Source organism: Camellia sinensis, chromosome 12, assembly GCF_055761805.1.
Source record: "Camellia sinensis isolate YWXY chromosome 12, ASM5576180v1, whole genome shotgun sequence".
Taxonomy (NCBI): Eukaryota; Viridiplantae; Streptophyta; class Magnoliopsida; order Ericales; family Theaceae; genus Camellia; species Camellia sinensis.
Genome location: NC_138972.1, coordinates 141,633,796 through 141,661,462, shown reverse-complemented (window position 1 = coordinate 141,661,462; position 27,667 = coordinate 141,633,796). Strand labels below are relative to the sequence as shown.

General features: G+C 38.8%; 1 pseudogene; it reads right to left on the bottom strand.

The window, feature by feature from the left end:
* Positions 1–16,188: 16,188 nt before the first annotated feature.
* Positions 16,189–23,393, bottom strand: LOC114323688 (mitochondrial adenine nucleotide transporter ADNT1-like; annotated as a pseudogene).
* Between the last annotated feature and the right edge of the window lie 4,274 nt (positions 23,394–27,667).

The following is a 27,667-nucleotide window of genomic DNA, read 5'->3' as shown; positions in this document are numbered from 1 at the left end:
AGTTGAGGGTCAGGGAAGAGGATATTCCGAAAACGGCATTCCGTATGTGGTATGGCCATTATGAGTTTCTGGTGATGCCATTTGGGCTTGCCAATGCACCGGCAGTCTTTATGGACTTGATGAACCGGGTTTTCCGGGAGTTCTTAGACCGATTTGTGGTCGTCTTCGTGGACGACATTCTTATCTATTCGTCTTCTGAGGAGGAGCACGAGGAACACTTGAGAGTGGTGCTTGAGTTACTTAGAGCCCATAGGCTGTATGCCAAGTTTGGGAAGTGTGAGTTCTGGCTGAGGGAAGTCAAATTCTTAGGCCACGTGGTATCCGGGGAAGGGGTGTCTGTTGATACATCCAAGGTTGAGGCAGTGCAGGATTGGGCACAGCCTAAGAGTGTGTTTGAGATCCGCAGTTTTCTGGGATTAGCTGGGTATTACCGTCGGTTTGTGAAAGATTTCTCCAGGTTAGCGTCACCGTTGACTAGACTGACTCGGAAGGGAGTCAAGTTTGTATGGAGTGAGACTTGTGAAAAGTCATTTCAGGAGTTGAAAGTTAGATTGACCACCGCTCCGGTGTTGATTATTCCGGAGAGAGGGTTGGGTTATGCGGTTTATTGTGATGCCTCACGAGAGGGTTTGGGTTGTGTGTTGATGCAAGAGGGGAAAGTGGTAACTTATGGCTCACGTCAGTTGAAAATACACGAGAAGAATTACCCCACACACGACCTAGAGTTAGCAGCAGTGATCTTTGCCTTGAAAATCTGGAGGCACTACCTTTATGGTGAGAGGTTCGAGGTATTCTCGGATCATAAGAGTTTGAAGTATCTGTTTACACAGAGAGACTTGAATTTGAGGCAGAGGAGGTGGATGGAGTTCATCGAGGATTATGATTTTGAGTTGCATTATCATCCGGGAAAGGCCAATGTTGTGGCCGATGCCCTCAGTAGGAAGACCATTAGTGATGTTGCTAGTATAGCCATCCGGGAATGGGAGATGTTGGGAGCACTTGGCGAGTTTGATTTGCTTCTGGGCGAATCTGTTGAGGCTGCGGCCTTGTTTTCTGTTGTTGCGCAGCCTACACTTGTGATTAGAGTGCTAGAGGCACAGAGAGGTAACCTTGAGGTAGAATCCCTCCGAGAGAAGATCTCCAGTGGGAAAGTTGAGAAGGGTTTGACGGTGTATCCCGACCTGAGTGTGAGATACCGAGACCGTTTGTTTGTACCGGAGGCTTGCCGAGAGGAAGTACTCCGAGAGTTTCACCATTCGCGCCTTGCGGTGCATCCGGGAGGTACTAAGATGTATCAGGATTTGGGCCGCCAGTTTTGGTGGCGGGGTATGAAGAGAGATGTGGCTGTTTTCGTATCGAAGTGCCTTACTTGCCAGCAAGTAAAGGCCGAGCATCAGAGGCCAGCGGGTTTGTTGCAACCTTTGCCTATTGCCGAGTGGAAGTGGGAGCATGTCACTATGGACTTCGTTGTAGGTCTTCCGAGGACTTAGCGGGGTAGTGATGCTATTTGGGTGGTTGTAGACCGGTTGACTAAGTCGGCGCACTTTATTCCTATGCGCGTGAGAGATTCGGTAGATCATCTTGCCGACTTGTATGTTCGGGACGTAGTGCGATTGCATGGGGTCCCAGTGACGATCTTCTCAGATATAGATCCTCGTTTTACTGCTAGGTTGTGGCAGAGTTTGCAGAGTGCCTTGGGCACTAAGTTGACCTTTAGTACGGCTTATCATCCTCAGACTGACGTGCAGTCCGAGCGTACTATTCAGATCCTTGAGGATATGCTTCGGGGTTGTGTCCTGGACTTCAGTGGGACGTGGGAGAGGCACTTGCCCTTGGTAGAGTTTGCCTACAACAACAGTTTTCAGTCTAGCATCGGTATGGCACCGTTTGAGGCTTTGTATGGCCGACCGTGTAGGTCTCCAGTGTGTTGGGCCGAGGTGGGTGATGCACCTTTGTTGGGTCCGGAGTTGGTTAGGGAGACGACGGAGAAAGTTGAGCTTATCCGTAGGAGGCTTGTTACAGCCCAGAGTCGACAAAAGAGTTATGCCGACCGTAGGAGGAGACCTTTGGCGTTTGAGGTAGGTGATCATGTCTTTCTGAAGATATCACCTACGCGAGGCCTGATGAGGTTTGGGAAGAGTGGGAAGTTATCCCCTCGGTTTATTGGTCCTTTTGAGATCCTTGAGAGGATAGGTGAGGTTGCTTATCGGTTAGCCTTACCGCCGCAGTTGTCCGGAGTGCATGACGTGTTTCATGTGAGTATGCTTCGGAAGTATGAGCCAGATCCATCACATGTGTTGGATTGGACTGATTTAGAGGTAGATGAGGATGCCTCGTATGAGGAGAGACCGGTTCGGGTCTTGGATAGGCGGGATCAGGTCCTGCGTGGCAAGACCATTCCTTTGGTGAAAGTCTTGTGGAAACATCACGGAGTGGAGGAAGCCACTTGGGAACGTGAGTTGGGAGTCCGTGAGAAATATCCGGACTTGTTTGTTGATGTGTGATCTTGTATTTAAATTTTACATTTTGTTGAACTTAAGAGCTTTTATATATGTCTTAAGTTGTGAAACATTGAAAATGTTTTGATTATTGGAACTATATTTTAAGATTTTGCCTCATATGGAAGTTGAATGTAACACTATATATGTTGAATATATTGTTGAAATTGGAAAGATAGTGCATAATGTTGATGCATGTTGAAAATACATATGTTGTTTACATATTGTGATATGTCTCTTGTTAAAGGGATGGGATGACCGGTAATGGGTCGAATTGTTGAATGTTAAATTGTAACATTGTCTAAAATGAAGGAAAACTTGTTTTGAAAACTTGTGCTTAATTTCGGGGGCGAAATTCTTTAAGGGGGGGAGGTTATAGCGATCCCGGGTTTACCCTTGTTATATCGTGATCCGGACATGTGTCCATGGATGTTGGTAGTTGTTTATTATTTTGTTTACATCCTTTTACTTCGTATTTGAGTTATAGGATGTGTTGGGCGGATTTGTTTCAGGTTGGTTGAGTTTAGAAACCAAAACTAGTTGCCCAGATTTTTGGCCTGTACGCTCGAGCGGAGGTGTTGGCGCTCGAGCGGAGATTACACCCATTCAGTATTTTCCTGTGCAGCGTTGTACGCTCGAGCGTGGTATTGGCCGCTCGAGCGGGGTTGTCTGAGTGCCGCTCGAGCGTAGGGTTGGGAGCTCGAGCGGAGGCCTGGTTCTGCAAAAGTGCTGGGCGAGTGCATTCTGCGCTCGAGCGGGAGGTTGGCCGCTCGAGCGGAAGTCTGTGAGTGGCCGCTCGAGCGGGGTGTTTTACGCTCGAGCGGAGACCTGGGTTAAAGTCCCGAATTTGTGACTCTTCAAATCACTTTTTCACTTTCTCTTCTCTCTCTTACTTTTCCAAAATCACCATTGTTGAGCCTCTCACTCTAGACTCTACCTTCTCTCTAGGTTTTGATCTAGTATGAGTGATTTACTCACCTTTGGCCTTTACAAAAAGGTTGTTGATCGTCGAGGGCTTCATTTTAATCTGAAAATCTCGGGTTTTGGAGCACGTTGAGTTTTGTCGTCTTCTCCTTTGGGACTCCGAATTTGAGGTAGGGATATCCTACTCCTCTCTATGGGTTTTGTCTTTAAATTTTGGTATTTTGAGATGTTGGGCTTGGTTTGGTAATTTTGTGAAAGTTTGGGGCTTTTGTGTAATTTTACAAAAGTTGGGGTTTTATTCATAATAAACCTAGATGCATGTTTGGCATGGAGAAATGGAATTGATGTTGAATCATTGATGAAAATGGGACCTAAGGGTTGAAATGGTAATTATAGAAAATGGCCTAATTACATTGTTTAATTAATTGGGATAATTAATTGTGAGAAATGAGGAAATGAAGTGTTGATTGAATATCCATTTGTGCATTTATTTTCTGTTTAAAATAACTGCTTTGGGCTATCGGTGGAGGATAGTCGTGATTGTTGTAGACAATGCATGATGATTAGGTAAACTGAAACTAATCAATGAAATGTGTCATGGAACTTGACGGTTGATAGAATACATTATTTATATGTATTGGGTGATTGTGTATAGAACCATTGTGTTTGTATACGTTATGTGTAGAGGAGGAGATAGGGGATGTACTCCGCGGTTTAGGGGAAGATATGGGATGTACCTCTAAACCGGATAGGTATTGGGAGGAGATAGGGGATGAACTCCGTAGACACAGCTCATATGCTTGTCTAGAGAAGTGAAGATAGAGCTCATATGCTTATCTTTGTGAAGTGTGGATACAGCTTATATGCTTATCTGTGAATGTGGGATATTGTTGTTATACATATCTGTTGTGAAGTGTGGATACAACTTATATGCTTATCTGTGAATGTGGGATATTGTTGTTATACATATCTGTTGAGAATGTGGATATAGCTTGTATGCTTATCTGAATGTGAGATATAGTTTTTATACATATCTGTGGAAATGTTGATAGAGCTAGCATGCTTATCTGTTAAAAAAAGGGAAAATGAAAGGTAACTTAGACTCATAAGTTGTAAGACATAAATATGTGATTTATGTGATTGTATCAGTGTTGACCATCTATCAATTGCTAATATTTTAGTCATTGTCCATGGTTGGTTTAGTGTATTTCTACTGGGCTGTGGCTCACCCTATATGGGAATATCATTTTCAGGTGCAGGAAGCATGCCACCTCCAAGGACATAGCTGGAGGCTAGTGGCGGACATACTTTTGTCGCTTAACTTTTGATGTATTACATGTAACTTCAAGCCTAGGGCTTATTGTGTAAACGAGTTAGTACTCTTTTGTTGTAACCAAGTGTTAACTTGGATAGCTGTAAGCCCGTAGGGCATTTTGTTATGATGTTGACATGTAATACTTATGTAATGAAATTCTAATGAATGAAAGAATGTGGTTAGTATATATGTAAATGTATGTCTTATTTGATGGGTTTATTGTTGTTATTTTGAGGGCGTTACATGTACTATATATATATTTTGTATTTTTGGTATGTAGTGAATTTTTAAAATATTTTTTTCACAAATATTATATTTTTTAAGTATATTTACGTTAGGTGTATCTTAAAAATTACAAAAATTGTTTAAAATATTAAAAAATTCAATAAAAAAGGAAAAAAAATAAAATATTTCAATTTTCTAACAAGTGAATCAGGAGTTATGAGACCAAACAAGCTAAATAATTTTTATAGTTTAAGTGAACAATCATTTTATTTTTTATAATTTCAATTTTAATAACTTAATTATTTTATTTTATTTTTAATTTTGTTGTAATATGGTTACTCTATCCCTTGCCTTTAAAGTTTGGAATGAAAAAAGTTCATATGTATAGCGACCCCGGTCTTTTCCCATTTGATTATTGTATCCGGTCTGTTCCGTAGATTCTGTCATTGTATAATTGTTGTTGTTGTTGTTCCTTATTTTCTCATTTGGAATTATAGGATGCGTTGGGCAGGTTTGTTCAGGTTGGTTGGGTTTAGAAACCAAGTGTTGTTGTCCAGAATTTTGGTTATTCGCTCGAGCGAGGAGTTTGTCGCTCGAGCGAGATGTTGTTTTGGTTCTTCGCTCGAGCCGGGGTTTGGTAGCTCGAGCGAGAGTTTGCGTCTGGGTTGGACCTGAAGCTTTGCATTCTTGGCTCGAGCGAGCTTTTCTTCGCTCGAGCGAGTTAGTTTGTTCTTCGCTCGAGCAATAGTTCCTTCGCTCGAGCGTGAGTCTGGTTTCAGACCTGAGGGTTTGAGTTCTTCGCTCGATCGAGCTTTCTTTCGCTCGAGCGAGCTTTTGGGTTGTTGGCTCGAGCAAGGCTTCCTTGGCTCGAGCGTAGATTCTCTGTGTCTGGTCGCTCGAGCGACAAAGTATTCGCTCGAGCGAGCCTGTCCAGTTTAAATACACAGCAGCGGGATTTGATCAGTCTTTTTCATATTCTTTTGATTCCAAACCCTAGGTTCGACCTCTCTCTCTCCCTACTCACCTTCTCTCTTAGGTTTGATCTGTTTAGAGAGTGTTTCAACCCTAGTTGCTTTATTAAAAAGATAGAGGGAGTCAAGAGCTTTCATTTAATCTGAACATTTGGCAATTTGGAGCATTTTGGTCTTTGGGCACTCATCTCTGTCTTCACCATTTGGGTTGTTTTCTCTGAGGTAGGGATTTCCTACTCCAATTTATAGGTTATGTTCTAAGTTTTGGTATTTTAATATGTTGGGAATACTTTGGTAAATTTTGGGAAAAACCCTAGTTGAATTATTGAATTGATTTGTATAAGTAATTCATGGAATTGGGAAAAGATGGTTAAATTCATGGAATTGGGGAATTCATTGATTAAATGGCGTAATTGGATAATTTGAAATCATTTGTCTATTGAATTGTGGACATAGTTATTTTCAGTTTAGAAATAACTGTTTTGGGCTATCGGTGGAGGATAGTTGTGATTGTTGTAGACAATGCATGTGGATTAGGATTAACTGAAACTAATCACATTGGTTAAGTCATAAATTTTGACTATTGCATTGATAGAAATTACGTGTATTGATTGAGCATTGCATTTGCATACATTGTTTTGTGTGTGGGAGGAGATAGGGGATGTACTCCACGGTTTAGGGGAAGATAGGGGATGGACCTCTAAACCGGATTTTGTTTGGGAGGAGATAGGGGATGGACTCCATTAGCATCACTTTTATGTGTGCTTATTTATATAGAAGTGTTTTATTGATACAGCACTAAAATGTGTATCAATCTGGAAGTATGAAGTGTTTTGATTTATTTGAGCTTGAGTCTCATTTGTTTGTTGATATTGGAAGGATGTGAATACGATATATTTAATTCACTGTTGTAAGTTTGGCCAGGTTCTGAGCCATGTTAATAAAACTGGGAAGTAAAACGTATCTTAGACAATAGTGTCATGAGACTGTAAAATGAAGTAATTGATTATCCTGGTTAACCATCTGTTGAATGCTATTGCTTTATTCATTGCTTATATGTGGTTTAGTATATTTCTACTGGGCTGTGGCTCACCCTTTATGGGAACATCATTTTCAGGTTCAGGGGATAAGCTACCTCCAAGGACTTAGCTTGGAAGGACTTGGATTCTGAAGACTATTTTTCTGTTGTTTACTTTTATTTGTTAGTACATGTAAACACTCAAGCCTAGGGCTTTTCTTGTATTGAGTTAGAACTCTTATTTTTGTATCCAAGTGTTGGCTTGGAAAGATGTAAGCCTGTAGGGCATTTTATTCGATTATTTAGTAGTACTCTGATGAATGAATTAATAAAATGTCTTCTTTAAATAATGCATGTCAATGACATATAATGGGTTAATTTTGAGGGCGTTACAACTTGTAAAACTAAAATGACTAAAATGAAATTCAAAACAAATTATGAGGACCACTAGGGTAATATATCCAATATACTTGTGGTTCTAATAATTTATCTTGAATTTCACTTTAGTTTCTCTAGTTTTGAACACATTTTGTTTTTTATATTTAAAATAATAACACATATGATGGAAGAATCACATTACAATAAAATAAAAATGTAAAAATTAAATTATTTAAATTAAAAATATGAGTTCCAAATTAAAATTACAATTAAACTAAAGAAGCCTGTGATATAATTTATCCTATTTTTTTTAGGGATAAGTTTCTCTCTAGTCCACAAAAATCGTGCTATTGGGCTTGTGACGCCTACCACGGGTTTCATTTTGATGATCCGAACTATTTAATGTATAGAGCTCATCGAGTAGTTCATCCTTACAAAAAATCACGTTGATCGGATATCTAATAATCCTTTGATCAGAACACATTTTGGTTAATAATTTATTTTTAAAATCATATTTATCATTGACAAAAATTATGATTTGATCAAGGGATTACCAATATTCGATAAATATGATTTTCTATAAAAATAAAGTACTCAACAAGTCTTTCACATTAAATAATTTAAATTATCGAAGTAAGATTCCTAATGAGCATCGCAAATCTAACAATACGGTCTAACGTGGACCAGAAAGAAATCCAATTTTTTTTTTGTTTTTTTTTTTAATCTTTAGGTGTGCCTGGGTAGTCCACTGGTTTTCAGTAAAGGAGTGGCCCATTTTTTTTTTTTTTGGATGCATCGGAAATAAGGAGTGGCCCATTTGAGGGGGTATGAAATAAGTTGTTTCGGTCTAATGTGGACCAGAAAGAAATCCAAATTTTTTTTGGGAAACTTATTAATAAGTCCTATATATAAAATTTAAAATCTATCTAATTTCAAAATAAAATATTTGTACTAATTAGTTCTATATATTTTTAATTGTTACCAAAAAATATATATATATTTTTTATATTAAAATTTACAGATACTGTTACATCCCACTAACGTCGGACTTCCGTCAAATGGTCACCAAAAGCTCGTCGGAGTATTGTTGGAAAGTCGCCGAAGTATCACCGGGAAGTCACCGGAAGTTCACCGGACTGTTATGAACACCAATGGAAGTCACCGGAATGTCCAGAATATTGCTCGAAAAAAAAAGAATAAATGAAGAAATTAGGGCGAAAAAACATAGTAAAATGTGCTAAATATTGATAAACTAAAAGAAAAAAAAAATGTAATGACAAAAAACAGCAATAATGGAAAAAATATATGTTAATTTTTAATTTTTGTAGGGTTTAAGCAAACAATCTCTAATATTGATCGAACTACAAAGTGAGTTTTGAAACTGTAAAATGTTACAGTTTCAGAGCAAAAATCTATTCAGTATTTATCCTTATTAATCAAACTGAAAAACATATTATGAAACTGGAAAATTTTACAGTTCTAAAGAATGTTATGAAACTATAAAATTTTACAGTTTTAAACCATAATTCATTTCAGCACCAAAAAAATTGAAACTGCGAAATTTTACAATTTTCACCGCATATAACTAATACTCGAAAACAACTTATTCAGAATTTGAAAATTTTCTCCATTAAAACAGAAAAATAGGCTTGTATAATAGAGAAAAAGTAGAAAAATTGAGAAATCGAAGCAAATAATAGATATAGAAAGAATATTGTACTCCAGCAACTATTTTTGGTTTAGATCTAATTGGATCTCATGTAGATCTACTCATCACATTTGAGTAGATCTACTCATCTTCTTCGCTGTTGGTAAGGATGAAGTCATGAGTTGATGTCGATGGTTGGTGGTTGCTGGTGAATCCCAATCAATGGTGGTCGTCGGTCACTGGTGACTATATATTAGAAAGAGAAAGAGAATAAGAACCGGTCATCGTCCATGACAAAGAAAAAACGCAGAAAAAGAGAGAGAGAGGAAAACGTAAAGAATGAGGCAAAAAATAGAGAGAGAGAGAGAGAGAGAGAGAGAGAGAGAGAGGAAAAGTAGGACTTTTGGGTCTCCTCAAAAGGTTATTGGATTAAATAGTATACACATATTTCAAACAGGACTTATGAGTAATTTCCTTTTTTTTTTTTTTAATCTTTAGGTGTGCCTGGGTAGTCCACTGGTTTTCAATAATGGAGTGGCCCATCTGAGGTGGGTTGGGTTGATCAAAAAAGTTGTTTCCCCCACCACATTGGCCATAAAGTTTTGTGATTGTTTTGCTGATTTGACATAATTATTCGGAAGTTTAATCCTGATAACAAGGGTTGGTTTGGGATGTGGGTTGATTTTTTAGTTTTTTGACTTTTTAACTATTTTAGCTTGGGGTTAAAAAACTTCGTTTGAGATATATTTTTTGGTTTTTTTGAATTTTGTAAGAGAAAAAATGAAATAATTATGGATTTGATGTGACATTTTATCTTATTTGACTAAAATAGCCTATTTTATCTTATATGATTATTTTAGCCCAAACTAATATCCCAAACGGGGCCTAAATTAAACCCCATATTTTTAATTCTTTCATATCAATCTTTACATTTTAAAATTAACTAATAGCAGCTTTCTAGCCTTTCAGTTCTACTTTGCTTTTGAAAAATCTTGCATTGATTAGTTTTGAGCATAAATAAAAATAATACATAAGTTTATTAGTAGCACGATCATTAGACAAATTTTTAGATATTATTTGAGATTTTTTCCTCCATTTTTTTTAAAAAAATATTTTTTCTTCTATGCTAAGATATATGTGTGATTTTCAATAGGAAATGATAATTGGTTGCTCTGGTGTGATTTTCTTCTCTTATAGCCAGTTCAAGGATTTTTTGGTGTTTATTACTATAAAATATTTCACTTCGCCTCTAAACTCTTTTTTATGCTTTTACTCCAACTTTAATTCCTCTTCTTATTTTCCTATTGTTTATCCTCTTCCGTTTTAAAGTTCAAAAGAGAAGTGTCTCTCATATGATATTGTTGCAAGTATACCAATTATCTCTTTTCACTTCCTTTGTATGTGTGCTTTATTTTGTGTTTATAAATTTTTTTTCTTGACTTTCTAAGTAAGGATGCTTTTATTTTTAATTTTTATGTTGATATGAAGTTTATACATTAGAGTCATACAATTTGTTAATAAAACCAAAATGTTTATAATTGAGTTACTTGCCGTACTTTAAATAGTTGATTAGGAAATGTTTATTTTCAAAATATACAGCTAAACATATTTTCATGTTTAAAAAAAAAAAAAAATCTTTTCAAAATTAACTTGACCTTGATTCATATTGACTGCAAATTTTTAGCAACAAATGGGTTAAATTATATTTTAACCCAACAATTTTATATTCGATTACATTTTGATTTCATCATTATTTGTATCGTGCCTTTAGGCACAGGCATACACAAGTGTTATTATAAGTTGTCACATTACTCTCTTTATTTTTTACACATATTTTCATAAAAAAATAAAAAACCAACATTCCAAACCATTGTAACTTCACTTAAAATGTAAACAAATTAATTGTCACAATTGATAGTGAAAGGACTATAATGAAATTATAAAAAATGCAAGGGGCCAGAATGTAAAATTAACTCAATTAAAAACCACTCAAAAGTCTGCAATGGAGAACTTGTAGTTTAAGAAGTGTTGAAGACAAACACACACACACACACACACACACACACACTCATATATATATATATGTATATATATATATAGAGAGAGAGAGTAACTAGTGAAGGAAATGAAGTTGAAATGGAAATGTAAAAACTTACCACATTGATACCCCAACTTTATATGGAAAAAATAAATTTTTTTTAGGATAAAAGCCAAGAAACTTTTTGTCTCTCCCTCTCTAAAGTTGTGTAACTACCTCTACATCTCTGTCTTTTTCCCAAGAAACAAACAAACAATGGATCAAAGAGTTCTTCAATCAGAAACCCAAAACAATCACAAACCCAACAACTCTCTCGTATGGGATTGTGGAAGCTCACTCTACGACTCTTTCGAGCTAAAATCCTTTGAACGCCAACTTCACTCCACCATTTTTTTTAGAACTCTCTCCATGCATCGCTTATCCGATCACCACCACCCACCACCACTTCTGCCTCCGCAACAACCACCACAACAACCACCACAACCCATCTCCGAAAAATCCTCAAATTTTCTCGATCGTTTCACAAACTTCTTTGATCTATTTTTGGCCCTAAACAAGTGAAAAATAGGATTACAAGACCCATTTTTTGCTGTGTTCGACGAGTTGGGCCCACTTTCAACCATTCTAGAAGTGCCAGAAAGTGGTAGCAGCGGTGGGATTTTGCCGGATTTAAAGTCGGTGGCGGCTACAGCGGTGATAAGTCAGCCTCTGAGCGGTTCACCGCCACCACTTCTATCAGTATTTCACGTGCTTGAAAGACCTAAAAAAAAAAAACTTTATATTATTGTGTGTTCATATAGCGTGTTTTCAATTATGTCTGTTTTTAGAATGTTGTTAATTATTATTTAATGAGTTTTAGTTGATTATAGTGGTTTTGAACTTTGGTTTGTGATATGTGATTTTTTTTTTTAAGATTTGTGAATCTTGTTAATTATATGATTTTTTTTACCGTTAATTTTATACAAATTTTTACCAGAATGATACGGTAGCAATGTTATAATCATTAACAATCATTTTGGTAAATTATTTATTTTCAATTACTAGGCCTACAATGTAGTCAATAATCATTTTTGGTAAATCAAAAATTATAAAATGATTGCGATTTACTGATTTAGCATCACACATACCAAAAAAAAAATAAAAATGAATCCTTCATTTTAATATGAACTTGCAATAAATTGATGAAGTATGTATGGCATTTGTCAAGATTTGTAGCTGTATAGTCTTTTATTGTCTTGTTAAATAAGATTTGTAGCTTGAGTTAAGTAACTCTGACTTGTTTCTTGGATACTCAAAAAGAAGAAAATAAAATCCTCAATCTGCATGAACAAATATAGACATTTATTTCCTTTTGAAATAGCTTCATCTTTATCTTCAACAATTTTTTTCTATAAACAATGGATCTTGAAGTAGATGCCCAGTATTAAAGCAGAAATTTCTTGCTCACTGCAGAGATTGAGGACAAAGTTCAGAAGACCTTGAACCTTATCAAAGAAGAAGATGAGGATGAAAAAGATGGGAATACAGATTATTCTTTTTCTTTTTCTTCCTCCAGTTTGAACTCGGATTCAGATTAGTCTTCAAAGGAAAAAGGGCAGTAACAATGAAAAATTGCAAAATGAGTTTCAGAACGTGACAAATGACATTAAGCAAGAACTTCAAAGTGCGCATCTAGAAGTGGTTGACTTGTTGAAGAGGAAGTTGACAGAAACTACCGAAGAGAAGGAAACTTTACATTTGGAATATCAGACGACTTTGAATAAAATTCAAGAAGCGGAGAAGATGATCAGTGATTTAAAGATGGAAGCTGAAACGTTGAATGGTGAGAATTCAAAGCTTTTACAAGAACTTGTCACCGAATCTAGCCAGTTGAGGGAGAAATTGGGTGAGAGAGAAAGGGAACTTGTGAGTCACACTGAGATGCATGAGACCCATAAGAGTGAAACATCAGCTTGAATGAGGGGTTTAGAACTTGAGTTGGATTCTCTACATACCCAGAAAGGAGAGATTGAAAAACAGAAAGCTGATGAGCTTTCCAGTCTTCTGAAGAAACTTGAGGAGAAGGAGAAAGATTCGTTGTCTCAAATTGAGGATATGACAACGTGGATTAACAATCTGCAACTGGAGGTGGATACCTTACAGACCCAAAAAAGCAAATTGGAAGAACAATTGGTGCGTGATAGCAATGAAGCATCGGGTCAAGTCAAAGACCTACTGGACAAGGTCAATTAAAAACAATAGGAGCTAGAGACCCTAAATAGCCAGAAAATTGAATTTGAATCTCAACTGGTGAAGAAAATTCTAGAAATGTCAGAATACCTTGTTCGGATAGGAACTCTGGAAAAGGAGTCTGAAAAAAATATTGCTGATCAATGGAAGATGCTCGATGAGAAAGAGGGTCTTACGGTACAGGTGAAGGACCTGGAACGGGAGGTGGACTCTCTACGGAACTAGAATAGTGATTTGGAAGAGCAACTAAGAAGCAAAAACCATGAGATTGATCAGATGCTAGTAGAAAAGGAGAGATTGCAAGATCGAATTTCCGAATTGGAGAATGAATACTCTGCTCTACAAAAAAAATCCAAAGATGGAGAGGATGAAGCATCGGTGTTGCAGATTGAGAGAGGTAAAAAAGAATCTTCAGAAAGCTTGACTTAAGTGGAGAATAAGAATTCTGAGCTAGCAAACAAGGTTGCAGATCAGCAAAGAATGCTAAAAGAATAGGAGGATGCTTTCAATGAATTGGGAGAAGAGCACAAATGACTTGAAGTTTTGTTTCAAGAATGCAAGGCAAACATTGAAGTTGTTGAAAGGAAGATTGAAGGAATGGAAGAAGAGGAGTTGCAAAAGAGTATTGAATCGAAATATAGGAAAGTTGATGAATTGTAAGAAACAAACGAAGACTTGAAAGAGATCTGGACATGAAAGGAGATGAAGTGAGCTTGCTGATCGAGAATCTCAGCACGATTGAGGAAGACTACATGCACTTTGAGAGCCGTGTTTATGAATTCCTGAAAGAGTTTCAAGTTGCAGAGAACAGGGCCAATGAGACAAATACCAAGAAACAATAACTAAAGGATGAGCTCAGCGTCCTGATCGAGCAACTGCGAGATAAGAAAGAAAAAGAATTGGTCTTAAGAGAAAGGATCAGCGAATTGGAAGCAAAGTTGCACAAAACTGAGGATGATAAGCAGAATTTGATCAAAAAATTAGTAAAATGCTTGAAGAGAAGATGGGGGAATTGGAGAAGACGATGAGTGAAAAGAAGGAGGGGATATTGGCGCTCGGGGAAGAGAAGAGGGAGGCGATAAGACAATTGTGTATATGGATCGATTATCACCGGAGTCGATGCGAAGATCTCAAGGAAATGCTCTCAAAGGTATTATTTGGTAGTAGGCCATTAGCAACTTGAGTGTTCTAAATTTTTGTTCTTTTATTTTTGCATTTATGTCTATTATTATGGTTTTTGTAGTTGATTGTGATATGTGATTGGTTTATTTTGACAATATCATTTGTTGGTGGAACTCTTACCAATTTAGATTTTGTATAGGGAATTAGTGTTGTTTTTGTGTACTTTTTTTGTCGTCAGTTATGTCTAAAAGTTTAGACTGCATTTATCACTGTTCTTAAAACTTTTCAAAATCTCGTAAATCATTCATGTCCCTTTCTGTAACACCCCGACCCTTCATACGTCATCGATATTGTCCGCTTTGGGCCACGCCCGCACGGATTTGTTCTTCCCAGTGGGTCACCCATCCCAGAACTACTCCAGCTTAAGCACGCTTAATTGTGGAGTTCTGTTAGGGACTTCACCACTCGGAAAAAGGCCTCGATGCTATATAAGGGTCTAGGTTTTTACTTTTATAGCCCAGGAACTCCCCCTCCATTCTCGATGTGAGACACCGGGGCCTTACAATCCACCCTCCATAAGGCTGCACGTCCCCGTGCAGTAGCCTGCCAACTCGCAAGCCCGCCCACATGCACCAAGAGACGCCAGGGGCCCACACTCCGGAGAGTCGGCTCTGATACCATTTGTAGCACCCCGACCCTTCACACGTCATCGATATTGTCCGCTTTGGGCCACGCCCGCACGGATTTGTTCGTCCCAGTGGGTCACTCATCCTCTTAGCTTTATAGTTGACCATTTCAGTTTAGTGGGGTTTGCAGTTTATTTTTTTTGACTTTTTTATTCTTTTTTTTTTTGTGTGTCTTAATGAACCTTTTTATTTTTATTTTTTTTAATTACCCAAAAAAAAATTTTAAAAAAAAATTAAATTTCCAGATTCTACTCGATGAACTATTTTTTTTTTAAAAAAAAATATCCAAAAAAGGGAGATAAAAAAAATTTGTGAATTTTTTCCTTATTTTGATTTTAAAAAAATAATTTTACCTTTAGATTCATCTAGACAAGGTAGACTAGAAAAATAAAAAAATTGACATAATTTTAAATAAAAAAATCACCAAAAACAAAAAAAAATTGAAACAAAATATAATTTATTTAAAATTTCCCAAACAATTAAAAATGAGCTTAAAAAATATATTAAAAGTTTAGTTTGTTTATCATTCAAGTCAACTTCAAATGAGTTTTAATCAAAAAAAAATAAAAAATCACAAATTAAGCTAAAATAGTTTGATTTTTTTTAAAAAAAAGTTCTATAATACATATAAATTTATCAAGTTGAGTTTGAGTCGAACTCAAAAAATTAACAATCATTAAAAAATGTTTAAACTTGATTTGTTTATATAATGAGCTAATTACGAACAAGCTTTTCACTAGCTGAGCACGAGTTTGATTCATTTTATAGCCTACATGTCATCTTCAAAAATAGCATATGTGATGAGTTTAGTAGTAAAAACTTGGAATTGCTTGAAAGCAACTCCATTCCATATTAGCTCGGATGAGTACAAGGTCCAAATTAAACTATCTTCTTAGACTATGTTTAAATCATAAATTTGGGTAGAGATTTGAAAAGAGAAAAAAAAAATATGAGTAAGATATAATTATATTTCACACTTTATCTAGTTCCCTTTCCAAATTCCTACTCAAATCTATGATCATAACACAATCTTAATATATTTATACAATAACTTGTTAACTAATCTAATATTCATTACTAATTTTCTAGAAAGAAATAGAAACAATGATAGACATGTTATGCTAGGGAGCTTACACACAAAAAGCATAAAGAAAATACAACACCAAATTACTAATCTCAATTTAAAAACTAGATACAGAAATACTATTTAACAAAGGATAATGCTAAAATTTCTAGAAAGTTACTACTAGAGGGTGTAGTGTTATCCTTCTTGACAACTTATTATTGGCAGTGCATATATGAATCAAGAAAAACCTAAAAACAAAAGGAGATGGAGAAATATGGACTGGACAATTTCAACATTGGGCTAGAAATTGGTTTCTAAACTTCCTCACAATCAGAGGAAAAAAGAAAAAAAGAAAAAAAAAGTGACCATTGATTACCTTCTATGTTCCTTTGTCTTGCAAAAATTTGAATGGAAATCCAACAAATACTCGAACTTCCTTGTGATTTTAGCAAGATATCCTCATCTCAACTCCAAGAATGTCCTTTACCACCTCGTATGTTACAAATGCAATTGCTATCGATGGTACCACCTAAAGAGTGAGGGAATCGCATTAAAATGTTAATTTAACAATTTAATTCATAAAGGAATGACGATATCAACCTGGCTAGCAATTAAAGAATGCCTTAAGAACTAATGAACCTATGTAACCCTCCTTTGATCAAACTTAGGGTTGCATATGAAACAAGTCGCTCGTGAGCTTGGCTTAGCTCGGTTCGTTACGTATATAAATGAGCTAGAATAAGCTTTCCTTGTTTATTTTTTAAATTAAAGGATAAATATATTGTTTATATATTAAATAATATAAATTTTTTTATATATGCATATTTAATATGCTATTGATCAAAAAAAATAAAAAATAAAAAATTAACCCGACCGAGCTTGATTGTCGAGCCAAACCTTTTCTTCAGTATTGAGCTTCGAGACAAGCTCAAGCATGACTAGCATTAACGAGCCGAGCCAAGCTCGAGTGATTCATTTTCGAGCTTGATAAACAAAGGAGACCAGCTTGAGCTCGACAAAACTCGGCTCGGCTCAACTTGTTGGCAGCCCTAATCGAACAAAAACAATGGGTGAAGATATATCTGGAGATCATTATAATAGAAAGTACTAACCTTGACTGAATTGGGGACCAAACCCTTGTACAAGGCTCCAAAACTCTCATGCCGAACTGTTTTTCTGAATGCCATACCCAAATACTCGAGTGGTGCCTTGCTCTTTCCATCACCAGTAACAACTGAAGCAGAATCTTTCCAGCCCGCCATCTACATCCTTTGACAAATAACATTAAGAGGATAAGCAACAGTCTCACCAATCGTTCCAGCAGCAGCCCTACATGCAAGATTTGTTGTGACACTGAACTCTGTGTTTTCAACTAGTCCAAATGGTCTAGATTTGATCAACCAGTCTTTTAAAGATTCATATACAACAAAGTTCGAACCCACATATGGTATCTACAAGCATCATATTATATATATTAGGCCTCTTGGCAAAGAAATGAGAAAATGACTCATCTTTGATATAAAACAAACAGAAAAAGCCAATAACCTTGATCAATAATATGTGAAAAACCAATTCTTATTCGTTATCTTTAAAGAATAATCAGAGTGCAGCCTATTATGCAACATTCAGCCTTCAGTGTGTAACACTCAATCCATCTGTGTTCATCATCAGCAAAAGTTGGAGAACTAAGTGTTGGAGGTCACCCCATGTGAAAGGGGTGATCCTCATTTCATGCTGCAGGCCAATTATTATTCCAACCCACATGCATGCAAAACCATGCAAAGGAGAGAGTCAAAGAAGATGGTGTGAGAAGACTTCCATCTCCAGAGAAGGAGGTTTGAGCTGGGCATCTGGAAGATCAGCCTTCTCTTGTCTTCACGTTGTTGTTCCTTGTTGATTTTCACCATTCACCATTAAAGAGGGTAGAAATTGTTTGGTGGGTTGGTATCTCTCTCTCCCTCTCTTTGTGTATAAATAGAGTTTGGAGGGAAAGGATGTATTGTATTAGAAAATAGAGAGAGAGCTGTGAGTTGAGTGAGTAATTTATCTCCTCCTCTATATTTGTATTTTTGCTCCATTTTAGTGAAATTCTCTTTTCTGCTCCGTGGATGTAGGCATTGGGCCGAACCACGTAAATATTGTGTTCTGTGTGTGTGTGTGAGATAATTTTCTGAGTGTGTTGGATCCTAACAAAGTGGTATCAGAGCGCTAATTGAGTCTTTTTCGGAAAAACAGAGTGCATTTTTCAGAAATGCCCAGAAATCAAAGTGATCAAAATCCACTTTTGATCAGGCGAAGTTGAACCCCTCAAAGAGACGAGCACAACGGTGAAAACCGCGTCGAAAAAGGAGATCGGACGGCCCCTCACACGCCACACGCGCCATGTGACGCCGTTCCCACACGCACCCACCCTCACACACGCCGCACACGCATCCAGAGGAAGAAGAAGCGTGATTTCACGCGCAGAAACACGCCACACGCGCGCGCCAGACGACGTCATCCGCTGACGTCACCCAAGCCGAGCCGCCAGCTGATGTCGAGCCTCAAAGCTGAGCCAGAACCATTAACTAGCTGCACCACTGACGAAGCCATTGACTGAGCCGATGACATCAGCCTGACGCGAGCCAAATCGGAGAAATAATCTGGTGCTTCTCAAGCGCTCCAGAAGTCACTGATCTGAACTGTTCAACTTGTTTTAGCTTTATCTAATCCATTTGAGGTTCTATTTGGGTGATCTAATAGTGTTTTCCAACTATTTGAAATATTTTGGACGCATCCGTATGGTTAGATATTGCAAATCAGCTGTCAAAAATTTGCAATTTTTATTTTGGCAATCCGAAGTGTTTTTCGGGCTAATTTGATCAGTTCGGACTCAATGGCGAAGTCGATGGAGGAATCCACATCAGTTTCAGGGCCGATGATTCTGTTGAACTTTTCCAATTATCCGATATGGAAGCCGCGGATGGAGGACATCCTGTATTGTAGAGATTTGTTTGACCCTATAGCGCTGAAGGGGGTTAAACCAGATGGAGACAAGGATGAGGACTGGATAAAAACCAACCGGAAGACTGTTGGTCAAATCAGACAGTGGATTGGCCACAGTGTGTTCCACCATGTCGCCCAAGAGACCGACACCTATGCCCTATGGATGAAATTGGAGGGCATGTACCAGTCCAAGACCGCACGGAACAAAGCCTTGATAATGAGAAGGCGTATAAACCTGAAACTGAAGAGTGGTGTGTCTATTGATGAACACACCAGTGAATTTCACAGCCTTGTGAACCAGCTTGCATCAGTCAAAATGGAGTTGGAGGATGAGATGCAAGCATTATTATTACTCAGTTCTTTACCAGACAGTTGGGAGACGTTGGTGGTTTCTCTCAGTAATTCTGCACCCAAAGGGAAGCTAACCATGGGGATGGTCACAGATGCCTTATTCAACGAGGAGGCAAGGAAGAAAGAGATGGGAGGAGAGAGTCCCAGGCCTTTGTCATAGAAAGTAGAGGCAGAGATAGAGAAAGGGGCAGAGATAGAGAAAGGGGCAGAGGTAGAGGAAGAAGTAAAAGCAGAGGGCGTTCACAGTCCAGACAGGGAAACACGAGGAGGTGCTTTTACTGTGATCAAGAGGATCACGTAATAAGAGATTGCCTAGAGAAAAAGGCAGACAGATAAGCCAAAGAGAAGGCCAAGGGACACGGAGGTCCCTCAACTATAACAGTTGCAGTGAATTCCTCTGATGATGAAGATGTGATGCTTATAGTCTCGTCAGTGTTAGAGACACCCGGCTGGATTTTGGATTTAGGGTGTACGTTCCACATATGTGCGGATAGGAAGCTTTTCTCCACTTACCGAAGAGTTAGCGGTAGCATTATCCGGATGGCCAACAACACAGTGAATAGAGTTGTCGGCATAGGGACAGTGCGGTTCCTTACTAAGGATGGAAGAAAAGTGGTTTTATCTAAGGTCTGACATGTGCCAGGAGTACAGAGGAATCTAATCTCCTTGAGTATGCTAGATCTAGAAGGAAATTGTTTCTCATCTAGTGGCAGGGTTCTTCATGTACACAGAGGTGATAGAGAAATGTTGCAAGGCAAGTTGTGCAACAAACTGTACAGACTGGAAGGAGAAGTTTTGACAAAGACGAGTGTTGTCAAACGCCAGTCAAAGGGTAGAAAGAGAGAACATACGCAATCAAAGCGTATGACTAAGCAAGGCTTTCATCAGGAATGGCAAAAAAGGTGTACGAGAACGCAAGAAGGCAGTTTGAAGGTGCACAAATTTGAGTTAGTGAAGCCAATCTTGAAGGAAGTTCATAGCAAAGAAACCAAGTCGATAGAGACTGTGCTAGTGAAGAAGAGAGTTTCTTTCGCTCCCGTGTTAGAGACATTTTGCAACCTCTCAAAATATGCATGGAAAAGAGGGATGCAATCTCGAGTCGGAAAGTGAGCTTTGCATGGCACCCTAGTAAAGGGGGTGTGAGTACTATGCACGGAGTTGCATAGTGGTAACTTGTACAGACTGGTGGAAGTTGTCTTGGCAGAAGGGCTAACTGTCAAACATCAGTACGGGCGTACAAGTGAGACAAAACTGAACATCAGGGATTGCAGTACAGGCAACGGGCGTATGAGATCGCTGGGAAGTTGGTCTGAAGTGCATAAAGCAAAGGCTGGTTCTTCAGAAATAAGCTCCGAGCAAGGAAAAGTGAGGATGTTGATGTGTCAAACTCTGAAGTTTTCTAGTTGCTCCCGTGTTCATCATGCAAGGAGTTGCACGGCAATGCAGGGTATCCCGAGCATGGGGTGCAGGGCATCCAATCAGGGGGTGCTTGATACCTTGGCATCAGGTTTTTTTGTGGATCACCTTACATGGGCTGAGGGGTGATTGTTGGAGGTCACCCCATGTGAAAGGGGTGATCCTCATTTCATGCTGCAGACCAATTATTATTCCAACCCACATGCATGCAAAACCATGCAAAGGAGAGAGTCAAAGAAGATGGCGTGAGAAGACTTCCACCTCCAGAGAAGGAGGTTTGAGCTGGGCATCTGGAAGATCAGCCTTCTCTTGTCTTCACGTTGTTGTTCCTTGTTGATTTTCACCATTCACCATTAAAGAGGGTAGAAATTGTTTGGTGGGTTGGTATCTCTCTCTCCCTCTCTTTGTGTATAAATAAAGATTGGAGGGAAATGATGTATTGTATCAGAAAATAGAGAGAGAGAGAGCTGTGAGTTGAGTGAGTAATTTATCTCTTCCTCTGTATTTGTATTTTTGCTCAATTTTAGTGAAATTCTCTTTTCTGCTCCGTGGATGTAGGCATTGGGCCGAACCATGTAAATATTGTGTTCTGTGTGTGTGTGTGTGAGATAATTTTCTGAGCGTGTTTGATTCTAACACTAAGGTACTAACTAAAATTTTAGAGAGATAGAAAGAGAGAGAGAGAGAGAGAGAGAGAATAGATGGTCATATACAGTTTTTTTTTTTTTTTTTTTTTTCCTTTTAATACCCTTTTACCTCATTTCTTGATTGGCAATACGTACATCCAGAATCCTAGAAAAAGGACTATATGTATAAGCTTGTACACTTCAACATAAACAAGCAATCAATGGACTAATACAGGGTAACTTACAACTCCTATTATAAAAGGAAGCCATCCTCTGTATAAAGTGCGAGGGCCTTCTTCACAAAAAATGGTTGAAAGAGAATGGAAGATTCATCTATATTGGAGAGGAGACATCTCTGTCTGCAAAAATTGATAAAGGGATAAAAAGTGAAATCATCAATTCCTAAATTAGGACAACATGCATTTAGCATGGCCAACGTCCAGGAGGACTGGGATAAAACTGCATAAATTGAATATACATAAGATATCTCCAAACAATACTTGGACAGTAAGCCGACCTCGAACCATGTCCATTGGGTAAGTTGCCGACATGGCAATAATACCAGCACATACTCCAGCTCTAAGGCATAACGGAGGGGTGACTTCAGCATCTTCTGACAATAAGAAATAACAACCCTATTGTAGACACGCCTGTGGACTTCACTCTACAGTTCAGACTCGATTTGTGTCATGGTTCTTAATCTAAACCAAAGAGTCCAAATCTGGCAAATCGTTTTGAGAAAACAGATTTTTTAGAAAAGAAGTGCCAAACATGGACTGCTTTGCCAGATACAGAGTCGCCACCTAAATATTTTATTTTGAGAAATTTAGGAAACCCTGACTCGGTGCCAAAGGCCACGTGTCCATCATCACCAAAGTTGCCTCGGCTCGGGAACTTGGGTACGATTGGGGAAGGTCAACTATGAGCACCCCCTCTCGCCCGATTCGAAGATCGGCCTCTACTAACCGTGATATCTTGTTTTGAAAACATTACATGTTCTTATTCCGGTTATTAGCCTAGAATTACTATGTTATGCGCACAGCAAACAAGTATAGACCAAATTGCCTAAATTGGAACAAAACATTACATGTTTGTTTTGAAAATGGTTTGCTACTCGCAAGTAGGCTAAAATGCAGGTTTTGCCACCCTCAAGTGGGCTTTAGAAAAGATGATTTTGCCACTATCTGGTGGGCTTAAAACTCACAGTTTTAATGCATTATTCCAATTTAGGTAATTCAACCTCCATCAGCAGGCATTCAAGCAGTTATATCGCATAAGAAAATAGCCTCATGGTAAGCATGCTGTCATGGCAACACTCACACGCATGCAAGGATGCTAAAGCATAAGAACTTACCGAGTACTCCGAGCCAAAACAGAAACTAGTTAGTAATCATATGCATGATCCTAGTTCATGTTAAGATGGCTAATGCAACACATGCAAAATGCAACTAAGATAGGCTTGGCTAATCTACAATGACATGTGAGATGCTACAACTAACACGTATTCAATTTGGAATTGAAGTACAAATGCAGTTAGAATGATGCGCCGAGCCTGGTGCATGCAAAACAAATGAATGGATGCAAACATGCTATCATACTGTATACTAATTGAAACATGCCCTAGACTAACCATCGAAAGCTAGTAAATAAAAAGGAAGAAAGACGTGGGGTTGGAAGACATGCACAAACTCACGCACACTTATTACACAATTGCCCTTGCTCGGAGGGTCCGAATAAATATTACAAAACCAAATGAATACTACTAAATTAATTATTACAGAACTTCTAATTTAATTAACAAATTAAATGCAGAAGGGAAATGGCCGCAGCCCTGCCTCGGAATACGTGGATGATGCATGCTTGAATCCACCTCGCCCGGAAACCCGTGCCATGCCATTGTTGCCTCTGTTTACACTACCTCACCCCTCTGAAAGTTATGAAAGTCTCCAGAATTGATTTGAACTTCCTCCTGAGTGCTCTGGGATGTCACCGGCCAGAACAGGAGAGCACCGACCATGGGAATGGGCTTATCGGCTGTCATCGGCTGGACACTAGTGGCCGGTCAGCACTACAGATGGCCAGTCGGCCATTGATTCCTGCAGAATCCTACAATTGACAGCAGCAGAGGGCAAGCAGTGTATGGCATGGAATTTTCAAGCAAATGTGTGCATGGCCACTCTCCCAATCATGTTATGGACTCAAGGGAGTGTGGCCCTCGACCCTCGCGCCATCAATTGCGCATTTCGATGCATGATGGCCCAAAAGGCCAAGTATGCAATTTCAATGTAAAATGAAATGCACACTAAACATACAAAGGGGCCCCAACCTCCAACATGTTTGATCAAGAGGGATGGGATGCAAACATGCAAGCAAGACTAATGCAACATGAGCATGTTGAGGTAACAAGTATTCCAAATGCAATGCAACCTAGTCAAGCATACAAGATGCAACATGGACATTCAAGCATACAAGGTAAACGTGTGACGACATATAGAAGATGAACTTAAACTAATATGGGCAGCTCTCAAATAGGCCCAAATCAGTGGCCAAAATGATACAACAAAGGCATGGAAACACACACACAAGCATGCATGCACGAGGGCCTAAACATGGAGCATAAGCCATCAACTCCTCAAAGCATGAAAAGGGATGGAAAATGCAAGTATGCAAGCATGGAACATGGACTAAAATATGGTCTCCAATGATGCCAAATCATGAGAACAAGCCAAGTAAAGCATGCTAGTGACCCACGCACCCAAGGCTAGTAAGCTAGAATGCAAAGAAGCTGTACAAAGCATGGAAAGCATGACTCCAAAGACCCAAGACAGACCTTAAGCATGTTAAAACATGACCAAAAACTTCACAAAGCTAAGCCAAAGTATGCAAGCATGGTGGTCCAAAGGCAAGATGCATTTTTAGACAAAATAAAGGAATACAAAGCAAGTGTATGGTGCATGCCAAGGGTCGACAAACCAACATGGGACAGAGATAAAACATGCTAAATAAACAGCAAATACCCACTGAAATAGAGCCAACACATGTTAGAATGAGGTGCTCCTTTGGAAGGCCATGCAAGGGGTTGTTATATACATGCAAGAGGGACACCTAAGGGGACCAAACCAGCCCTAGATAGGGTCTAGCCAGGTCCTAAAAGTCCCCAAAAATGGCTTGAACCAAGCTTCCAAATGATCTAAGCATAGGCTCCTTTGATGGACCAATATGCAAGCAAAAAAGAACCAAAAGAGAGGGGGGGGCCACCCCCTCTGATTTCGACTCTCAAAATAGCAAACCTACCACTGAAAATCCACTAGATTTCAGTGGCCAGGAGGCCAAGCAAGGGCTTGCTCGAAGGTCTCAAAGAATGGCACAAAACAAGGCCAAAACAAGCATACAAGGGGGGAGATGACCCCCAACACCAAAATAGTCTTAAACAAACATCTTAAGCATGCAAATAAAAAACTTTTTTCAGTTTATAACTAAGCTCAAAACAGCATACAAGATAGGCTAAAATGAGGTACAAGAAAGTGCTAAAAAGGGGAAGAAACTTACGCTTGAAGACCAATTTCGAGACCAGCAACTTTAGGGGCCAAAAGCTAGCTTTTAGAGCTCAAGAAACCCTCCCAAGAACCTCAGTCTAATGGTGGTGGTGTATGGCTATAAGGTGTGGTGCAATAGGCCAAGAACAAGAACCTTTTGAACCCTCTAAAACACCCAAATGTAGAGAGAGAGGGAGATATAGAGAGAGAGGCCGATATATATCATATATCAGATGTAAGGTCTGGTTTTTTTACTGAACCAAACAAAGAAGAGGGTTAGTCTCCTTGTATAGGAAAGGGAAAGCTTAAAGCTTACACGAGAAGCCAAGTGAGAAGGGTCAAGGGGGTCAAGGCTTCGTAGAGAAGCTAAGGCAAGGGTGCAAGCTTCTTGAGGAAGCTTTGACAAAGGGTCAAGCTTCCTCAAGAAGCTTGATCAAAGGGTGCAAGAAGTTTGGATCAAAAGGGGTCAAAGGTTCAAAACAACCACACAAATGCACGGGGGAGAGGGTTTGTGCATCCCAGCTGGCACAGTTGGCATGCACCATGCCTGAAGGGTGCAAAAGGGTAAAATCGGCCAAAAAAGGAGGTCATCGGCCAAATAAATGGTCGGTCGGCACAATAAATGGCCGGCCTGCTATTTTTACTGGCCGGTCAGCTAAATTGATGGCCGATAGGTGGCTGCCAATGTCAAAAAGTGGCCGGTGGGTGTCTAGATTGAAGCCCGGAAGTTATCTTTCCAATGGCACAAACCTTGCATTAAAATTCCTCCTGTTCAAAAAGTTATCCCCGTTTTGGTGAAGCCGTACAGATTCGATGCAACCGGATTGATCCCCTACTTCAACCAACCATATCTCCCCCACCCAGACTTGGCTCTAGGAGATTCTTGAGTGAAAAATGAAGCCCCAGAAGTAAGCTTTCCAACGGTGGTGGCCTCATAGCTAAAATCCAAGTTTGCAGATGAATAAGCCCGATTCAGCGAGGGCTGCTCGACTCCCTTCTACCAGGATTCATGCCGAACTTCTCCCAAAGTAGTTTTTTTCTCTCCCTTCCTCTTTTCTTCAACTCCAAACCCCTAAACAAAGTGTTTCGAAAGATTTTTCAAAGATTTCATCTCTCTTTCATTCATCTCTACTTTGTCCTTGCTCGGTTTATCGAAAAGCGCATCATTTGACAAAATATGAGCCTTGGAACATTGTAGAAACTTTATTTCAAAAATGTTTTGAAAGAGAGGGTTTTAAGGTTTAAAAACCATCCAAAATGACTTTGGTCCAAAATGGGGTGTGAAGTTGAGATTTGTCTCTCTCCTTGCCGAAGAAACTGGACCTTTGCCCTGCACACCTTTCTCCACCAAGTAAACCATCAATAGTGCCCAAGTCTTAAGGGCGGTCAAAAATAGGGTGTCTAAAGTTGCCCCTGTTTGACAGAACTCGTAAGTCATGAAATGATGTGAGTGAATGTCGAAGCCCAAAGACGACCCATTTTTGACAAGGACGAAGACTTGGACAAACAAACAAAATACCAATAAATAAATGGTTGTGCCCACAGGCTGCCTACGTATCCCTTTGCAAGGAATCAAACCAGCGTAGTTCAGGGACAGGATGCAAATGATATGCAAGAAGACTTTGATAATTGGACTTATGCGCTACGCGAAGCCGGTTTGAAAATCGTGAAATCTTCACAAACATGTGCGATAGATACACAAAGTGAGTAAGCATGTGCAATAGATACACTAAGTGAGCATAGTGTGATAGATACACAAAGCGAGCGTGTGATAGATACACAAAGCAAGTAAAGTGTGATAGATACACAAAGCGAGCGTGTGATAGATACTCAAAGTGAACGTGTATGATAGATACACAAAAGTGAGCACGTGTGATAGATCACAAAGTGAACAAAGTGTAATAGATGCATTAGGTAAGCGTGTGATAGATACACAAAGTGAAGCGAGTGTGATGCATACACTATATGAAGCAAAGTGTGATGGATACACTAGGTGAGCGTGTGATAGATACACAAGGGTGAACACAAAGTGTACTAGACGCACTAAGTGAACAAAGTGTGATGGATACACAAGAGGTGATGAAGTGTGATTGATACACTAAACATGGACACAAAGTGTGATAGATGCACCAAGTGAACAAAGTATGATTGATATACTAAATGTGAACACGAAGTGTGATAGATGCACTTAGTGAACAAGTATGATGGATATACTAAAGGTGAACACGAAGTGTGATAGATGCACTTAGTGAACAAAGTATGATAGATATACTAAAGGTGAACACGAAGTGTGATAGATGCACTTAGTGAACAAGTATGATAGATATACTAAAGGTGAATACGAAGTATGATAAATGCACTTAGTGAACAAGTATGATGGATACACTAAAGGTGAACACGAAGTGTGATAGATGCACTTAGTGAACAGAGTATGATAGATATACTAAATGTGAACATGAAGTGTGATAGATGCACTTATTGAACAGAATATGATAGATATACTAAATGTGAACACGGAGTGTGATAGATGCACTTAGTGAACAAGTATGATAGATATACTAAAGGTGAACACAAAGTGTGATAGATGCACTTAGTGAACAAAGTATGATTGATATACTAAATGTGAAAACGAAGT